This window comes from Equus asinus, chromosome 4 (assembly GCF_041296235.1).
Source record: "Equus asinus isolate D_3611 breed Donkey chromosome 4, EquAss-T2T_v2, whole genome shotgun sequence".
In the NCBI taxonomy this organism is placed as follows: Eukaryota; Metazoa; Chordata; class Mammalia; order Perissodactyla; family Equidae; genus Equus; species Equus asinus.
Window position 1 is genome coordinate 89724278 of NC_091793.1, and position 8360 is coordinate 89732637.

The window sequence follows — 8360 nt, forward strand, 5'->3', positions numbered from 1 at the left end:
CCTGAAGGTAAAGCTTTGCCTCTCTTGTTATTATTTTTCATCTACAACAAAGTAATATATATCAGGAAAGGAGCACAGAAAAATAATCTACATTTTTTTCTCTTCTAAATATTTTCCTGCATCCTGTTCAGGAAATTTATTTGGTCAGAGGGTAGAGGGTGTCACTTATCCCAGTTTGGTAGTAAGTGATCCTTACAAGGGCACATGCAAGAATCTGCTAGCATTTACTGGCCAGTAAATTTCACTCTATTCTTATAAACCTGCCATGCATCAAATAAGGACGATTATGCCTGGCAAAGTGTATTGTAAATATAAAGGGCCACAGAAATGTGGGGTTATCATCATCTGCCAAATACCCCACATTAGCTTCGTGGAAGCTTGGTGGAGTACAGTTGGAAAGTTAGGAACCTATTGCTACTGATTGAATAACAACTCAAAGTACATCTGGACACTAAATAAACAATGACACACTTGTTTAAAAAATAAATCATGGCAACAAATAAACTACACATTACTATCCACCTACTAGTTCATGAACGACATCAGTGGCAGACTCACCCCTGCATTCCCTGAGCAATTCACAGATCTAGATTATATATTAAGGCTCATTTGATGTTGGGTTAAAAAATAATATCTGAGATAATAGAGAGCAATAGCTGACCTACTAGGGCATGCTAAGAAAGTACTTGGAGTCTGTTCCTATGAAAGAAAACAGGCCGTATTCCCTCCTAATCCAGATGTTGTCAAATAGTTTAGATAAAAACAATAAATCTGAGTCATTCCTCCACTCTTACAAAATATAGCCAGTAATCAGTTTCTTTCCTTAGATATAAACAAAGCTTGAAACAATTCTTAATCAAAATTTATATGCAAGGAGGAAGCTGAGGAACTTAAAGAGTGTTTTTCTGTTCAAGAATGAAAAGCTAAGATCTATAATTCTTAGACCAAAAGTCCATTAAAGAACTCAACTTGAGATTAATTGTTAAACATAAAGGTACAGACTAATGTCCAACTCAAGCAAGCACTTTGCTTTACTTTTGATTCAGATTTAGTATTACAGGACAAATAAATAAAAATAGTTTACTAGAGTAAAATATAGGATATTAAAAAATCCATATGTCACAAAATTTCAGTTATACTTTTTGATGTGTCCTTATTTTTATTCATTCATTCATTCATTCAAGACTTGGCATACACTGTGATAAAAGTACCCATAAAAGGCAAAACAAGCTCCATGTCCTCAAGAACCTTGCAGACACACCCAAATGAGACACGTAAGTGAAGAAATGTGTCCCAAGGGGTTACATATGCTCTATTAGAAGCATATGGTAATATACAGACACAAAGATAAGAAGTCAATTCTTTGTGGAGTGGGAAGGTGCAGAGGGGAGTTCAGGAAATTTTATAGTGAAGTGAATGTTGAAAGATGAGTAGGCATTCATCAAGTGGACATGAATATGAAGAAGGCCACTCAGGGCATTATGGAGGAGCAAGAAAGAGCAAAGACATCACAGATTGAAAAGTATGATTGGGTAATGGCTGAATTGTAGGGTGTTGGAAGGTTGAAGGAGGTTCTGGATGTGGAAGATGCTCAAGAGGCCACCAGATCATGAATTAACTCAACTTTTTCATAAAACTTGGATTTTGTTCACTGGGCAGTTTTGTCATTAAGGGACTATCAGCAGGGGAGTTACAGGACTGGCTTTTCATCTTAGAAAGATTACCCTGGAAACAGCATGGAGGATGGACTAGAAGGGCAGATTCTGAGAACAGTTAGAAGACCCTGGAAATAGTCAAGGTGGTGGTTAATGAGGCTGACCTAAAGCAGAAGGAATAGAGATGAATATACTAGATATTAGAGAGATAGTCCCTAAAGCATGGGGTGATTAGATTTGTGGAAGGGGAGAGAAAGGTATGTGATTTTAGGATGAACTTCCAATTCATTCTTTGGTAGCTAGAGGGTGACTCCCATCACGGAAATGCGAATGTAGGATGAAGTGTAGGTTTGGATTCAGAGATAATGTCATTTCTTTTAAATGTAGCATTTGACTTCCTAAGGCCGAGGAGTAAATGTCCAGGAGACAATTTGAAAAGATGGGTCTGGAGCCCAGGGGTTGAGCTGGGGAAATAGAGTCAGCACTCCTGTGAGGAACAGTTAATGCCCTAAGAGTGAATGAGATACCTATGGGGAATATTGCTTTGTATCAGAATCACCTAAGTTTATACTTAGAAGCACATATTTCCAGGCCCTTTTACAAATTTACTAGATCAGAATCTTGGGTTTGGGCCTAAGAATCTGCATTTCAAAAAATTTTCAAGGTATTCTCTTGCTTACTAAAAGTTGATAGTAGGGATTTTTATCTCTTTTATTTTTGTTAAATCCCTCATTCCTTGAAAGAGTGGCTGGCAGACAGCCATTCTTATAAATATTTGCTGAAAGAAAAGAAAGAAAGAAAGAAAGAAAGAAAGAAAGAAAAAGAAAAAGAGCTTAGAACATTTTAGATACTTCTTATCTCCTACTTATTCCTTAAATAAACAATTTCTCTTTTGCATTCTAGAAATATATTCCTACAGGCGTGTTTGTTCCGTGTATAGATCGTTACAAAACTAAGCATTTTTTCCTCTTTCCCCAATATTGCATGTGGATTACTTAGCAAATTATGGAAAATTCCTTCATGGATCTGTTTCAAATTATATACACTATTTTTACTTTTTAATGACTAAATACTTGGAGACATGAAACAGATCACGAACCCTCAAATATTCCTTTTACGGCTATAGTTGTCATCTGCATAGCTTTCACTGTTCTGTATCATTATAGTCATTCTTCAACCCCTCTACCCCACATTGAAAAAAGAAATCACCCATAATATTTCTTGAAACTTCAGTTGCTAACCTCATTGCCCCTGACTGCAGTCTCCAAATCCAACTCCCTTTTTTCCTTTCTTATAACATTGCTTTTTATCCGTTTCCTTTTCTCCAGCTGATTTTCTTTCTCCTCATTTCAAATGCCCACCTGCTTTCTCTGCTCTTGAACTCAGATGGGTTGTTAGCAAGCAAAGAGATGAGAGACCTCTGTAGCTGCTGGAGGGGAGTTCTGAAGTGGTGTGGATTGTCTGGCTTCAGTCAACAGGTCACCTCAGAGCAGCAGGAAAAGAAATTAGACCCTCCATTCCATGCATAGAAGCATTTTGTCTGCTAGCCAGCACCCCAGTGATAGCCCAGGCATAGATAGGAGACATGCTGAAAACTCTCAACATTCCCGCTTCATGTTTGATGGACAAAAAGAGAGAAGAGACTTGCTTTTGAAGTATAACTTAACCTTCATGAAAAGTAAATCAAACTCAGAATCCTCCCAGACCCCAGGTAACTCATTTTGCAAGCGCCATCCTGGCCAGGCTGTTTGACCCTGCTTATTTGGTGGGAGTCCTTGGGGGCATCTTCTCTGATTCTATCCAGCTGCCGTATAATGGCCAGCTGTCCTCTCAGCCTCTGATCAGAACCTTCCAAAGGTCTAGTTAGAAACTCCTGGAGAGTGGTATATGGTATCAGAGGCCTGAGTGTGCTCCAATTTGTCACAGTACTGATTAAGTGGATACACAACAGATGGTGTCTTGTTTTAGATGGGGATGAGTAGGTGAGAAATTGTCTGGCTACGTTGAATTTTTTTTTCTTTATAAAAAAGAATGGGAAAAATAATCTGCAGCTGGTATGTAATTTTTACCCCATAAGCACAGTTTTCTTTAATTAAGTCATAAAAACCAAGAGAAGAAAACTCAAACTCTCTCAATTTGGGACAAAATTAAGAATGGCGTTTCATCTGGTATAGGAAGGAAGGGTTAGCAAATGATTTCTTTAAAACAAAAAAGGCATTTGTGTTTAGTTTTCTTTTGTTCCTTTGAAATGACAGCAGCAGAATAAAAAAATTCTTTGTGCCATGATTGTCAAAGTGAGGTTCCCAGATCAGCATTGTCATTATCGCTTGGGAACCTGTTAGAGATGCAAAGTCGGAGACTCCACGCCAGACCTTATGAATTAAAAACTCTAGCATGGGGAAGAGATGGGACTCAGTCACATGTATTTTAACAGGTCAGGTCTTCTGTCTTGTAGTTTCTGTAAATTGGTGGTTAGGTCTAGAGGTTTCATCAGATTTGGGTTTGATTGGTTTATTGGTTTTGTTTTTCTCTTGCAAGACAACTTTGTATATGGTTTTTCATATTTCCATCAGCAAACAAAAAGCAAAAATAAAATAAAACAAAAAGAAATATATATCCATCATGGCATGCTTCTATCTTCTTTTTTAAGATATTATTATTTGGTGATCATTGCCCAGATCCATGAATTCATCAAGGGCTGAAAGATACTGATATTCTAATTTTATAGAATAGAGTTACAAAGAGAAACTTTGTTTCATCAGCTCTTTGGTGTCCCTGAAGTATAGTGCATATAGAAAAGACAGAATAAACGCTTGATTATCTAGCTTTTCAAAATAACGAGTTTGTTCTCTAGCACTCTCAAAGACAATTGAGTTTTTAAAGTATTAATATAAGCTCATGATATACATATTTGAAAATTTTCAGTCCATTTAGTTGTTACCCATAGTGGTGCACAAATTTTTTCCAACTTTGGCCAGGGGGAGCTTTTCATCCTGGCTCTTGAGTTTTTTTCAGATATTCTGCCACTATTTGAAAGCATCCCATTTTTTATGATAGCAAGATGTTCCAAGTTCACCTTATAAATTCCCTGCACCAAACTCTGAATCACCCATTTCTCTGAGGAATCCTGGTTCCTTTTAGCTGGAAAAGGCACTTAGAGACCATAACCTGAGCACTAGAGATGCTACTGGCTTCGTCATTGCTTCTAGGCCTTTTCAGTGGACAGAGTTGGGAAATATTTTCTTAAAAAAACATACTTCATGAGTTCATATAGATCTTAAAAAATTTTTAACTTAACTTTATCAACTTTAAATCTGTATCTCCTTCCAATTAATGCCAAAAATTTTAGTTCTCAAAGATGCTAAAGTAATTACTCATTTGATTTATCTCACATTATATACCTAACAGACTCAGAATAATACCACCAATATTATTATAAAAAATGTCATTATTGAAAACAGTTTAATACGATTTTTGTCTTTAGGGTATTACCTCACCAGGAATATACAACCAAATTATTGCATTTTTAAAATCACTTGCAGTAATTTCTCTCTGTGTGATTATTCTGTTTCTGAGTTGTCCAGTACAATAGCCACTAGGCACATGTGGCTACTGGAAGTATAATTTAAATTAATTAAATGTAATTAAAATTTAGTTTCTCAGTCACACTAGGCACATTTGAAGTGTTCAATAACCCTATGTGGTTAGAGGGTGCCATAATAGCAACGCAGGTGTAGAACATTTTCATCATCATGGAAAATTCTATTGGGCAGCACTGATTGCTAGGTGCATGGTTAAATTCGTTAATTCTCTTTTTATTTTAATGCTTAGAAATTCCTTTTATGTGTATTTTATTTTGTTTTGTTATTAACTGAATACTTACATAATTCCAAAGACAAATCTACAAAGAAGATATACTCAAGGAAGTCTAGTTTCTCTTCCCGTCCCCTCAAACCTGTTCTCTTCCTCTTCTTGTAGATAAACTTTTTAAAAAAATTTATAGTTTATCTTTCCATTGGTTTTATTTTTAATGTAAACAAATATACATATATGATATGTATATAATTAATTTTGTTATAATTCCCCTATTTTGTTAGATAAACAGTTGCATACTATTTATTGTCTACTTGAATAGGATTTTCTGTTACTTGCAGTGAAAAGCATGCAGAATAACTTCTAATCCTTTAGAAGTAAATCAGTACTGACTTGCCATAATAGTCTTTTTAAAACAATGCACCTGGAGAAGTGGAGAGACCAGTGAGACACTAAATCCTAGGAAAACTTAAAGTTATGGGGCAGTTTTCGACAAAATAACTTAAAGCTCAAGTTCATATTCAAAAATAAAGTCTGAGTATCCCAAGTGGTGAATGAAGGGTGCCATGTGTGTTGGCACACAAGGACGACCAGTTCAGCCCAAAAGGATGCCAGAGAGTGGTACTAACTTGCTCTCCAATAAGGAAATTTCAAATCCATCGGGTTAGTTGCCAGCAAATGGATTTTTTTTTGAAAGGGTGGAACATGTTCATATTTCCTTAGTTTTTGTCAACAACTTAACAGCTGTGTTCCAAATGGACTGAAGTTGAGCCAAAATATTGTCTGGCAGCCCTGAAAACAGAATCTGACAATAATTGATTTTCAGAGCATTCACAATATGAATCCCAACATTCCACAGTCTGGAGACATTGGAGAGACAAGTGGGAGGTGAACATAGATCTTTATTTTCTTACTACTGTAGATAGTACACGACTGAAGAAAATCTGAACAAGAGATTGTCCCCATTACTGTGCTCCGTTTCTTAAGATGGAATGAAATATCTAGAAGTAAAAATTAAAAATATGCCTTTCTGCCTGGATATTTGCTACTGATCTAGGAGGTACCTTGGTTACCACTGTGCCACCGCCTTATGGGCACCCCAAGACAGTATCCATAGAAGCATGATTTCCCCCACAAGAAGATAAGAAAACATCAAGTCTTATGTCCAATACTGAGGAAGATATGAAATGCAATTCTCACAAGTTCTTAGAAACTTGTGATTCTTTCAGGGAAATAAGTGAAATGTAAAGTATTGAAAATACGTCCCTGAGAGATGCTCTCCAGAGTTTTTGAATGGCGTTGCAGAAATAAAAAGGATTCAGTGATATTATTTAGCAATTCAGTGTGAGGAAGAAGGAATGCGGCTAAGACCAACCTCAGAACACTCCCATAAAACACATCAATGCCTACCTTACATCCTACATTTTGTCTTTGAGCAAGTCAGCTGACTGAATGTACTTGAATTTCTACTTTAAATATTTACACAGCTCTTGATGAAAACATAACAAAAATCTTTCTCTATCAAAGAAAAGAGGATCTTATTTCCTTAGTATACAACCTGAGACAAAATTAATTAATCACTGTGGCCTCTGTTCAGAGATAACTACATGCAAATATTTTCACTCTGCCTCCCTCACCATAAATATCTACCTTGTTGAAAATATTCCATATATAAATGTAAATTAGATTATAAGTTGTTTTTTGGTTTTTTGCTGAGGGAGATTCGCCCTGTGCTAACATCCATGCTCATCTTCCTCTATTTTTCAGTATGTGGGCCACCAGCATAGCACGGCAGTTAACAGAGTGGTATAGGTCTCTGCCCAGAAATTGAACCCAGGCTGCCAAAGCAGAGCATGCCTAACTTAACCACTAGGCCACCGGGGCTGGTGCCTAGATTGAAAGTTTTAACCCTGTACACTAACTTTTTGAACTCTGTGGACTCACTAAGCAACATTCAGCTAATTTGAAAAACTGTATGGTGAGTCTCCTATTCATACTTTTAACACTCATGTGGGCCAACCAATGAAAAGAGCCAAAAAGAAAAAAGGAAATTATGCCTCATCTATTTTTAATAAGGTATAACTCTCTAGTGAAAAATTCATGAATTGCAAATGTACAGTCACAGAGACTAGTAAATTGACTGATTGTAGTCTAATAGACCATAGACTAATACGTTGAAAGAATCTAATATAAACTAGTTAAGCTGACAAAAAGTTGAAAGAGACCTGAAAGGTCATCTTGTCCAATCCTCTTGCTGAGAAGAGGGAACTGAAGCTCTGAGGGTTCATGACAGTTTAGACATCTCATAAATGATTTTTTAGCATATCAGTGGCAAAATCAAACTAGACCTGTGAGTTCCTACATACCCATCCAGAACTATGCCCTGTCATAGCCCCAGGTCATGCACTGTCATCCATGAGCAGGTACCAAGCTTCATCCTGTTCAAAACAAACACCATAAATGATCATCCTCATGAGAATGTTCTAGGCCAGGATCATATCCTCTTTCCGATTCACATTTCCTGACTTGGAGAGCTCCAGCTCTCGCTGCTGGCATCACACAAATCTGGGATGGTTTTGATGACCTGGGCTGGAGTGGTTGGTTCCCAGAGCTTTGACTCTATGGACTTGTTGAAGGGCTCTGATCTTGGGCATATTTGCTTTGTTTGCTGCAGCCAAAACTATGCTTCTGTCTGCTCAGCATTCTGGAAAGGTTCACCTTTGAGTCACACCTTTCCTCTGGACCTTTTATTTATACCCTCCACTTTTAATCATAATTCAACATTCGTTTAACCCCTTTAGTGTGTTGTCACGTCACCACATACCACTCAGATATTTCACAGAATAATGATTTCACTTAAATGCTTAGAAACAACAATAAAAACAGGAGCAA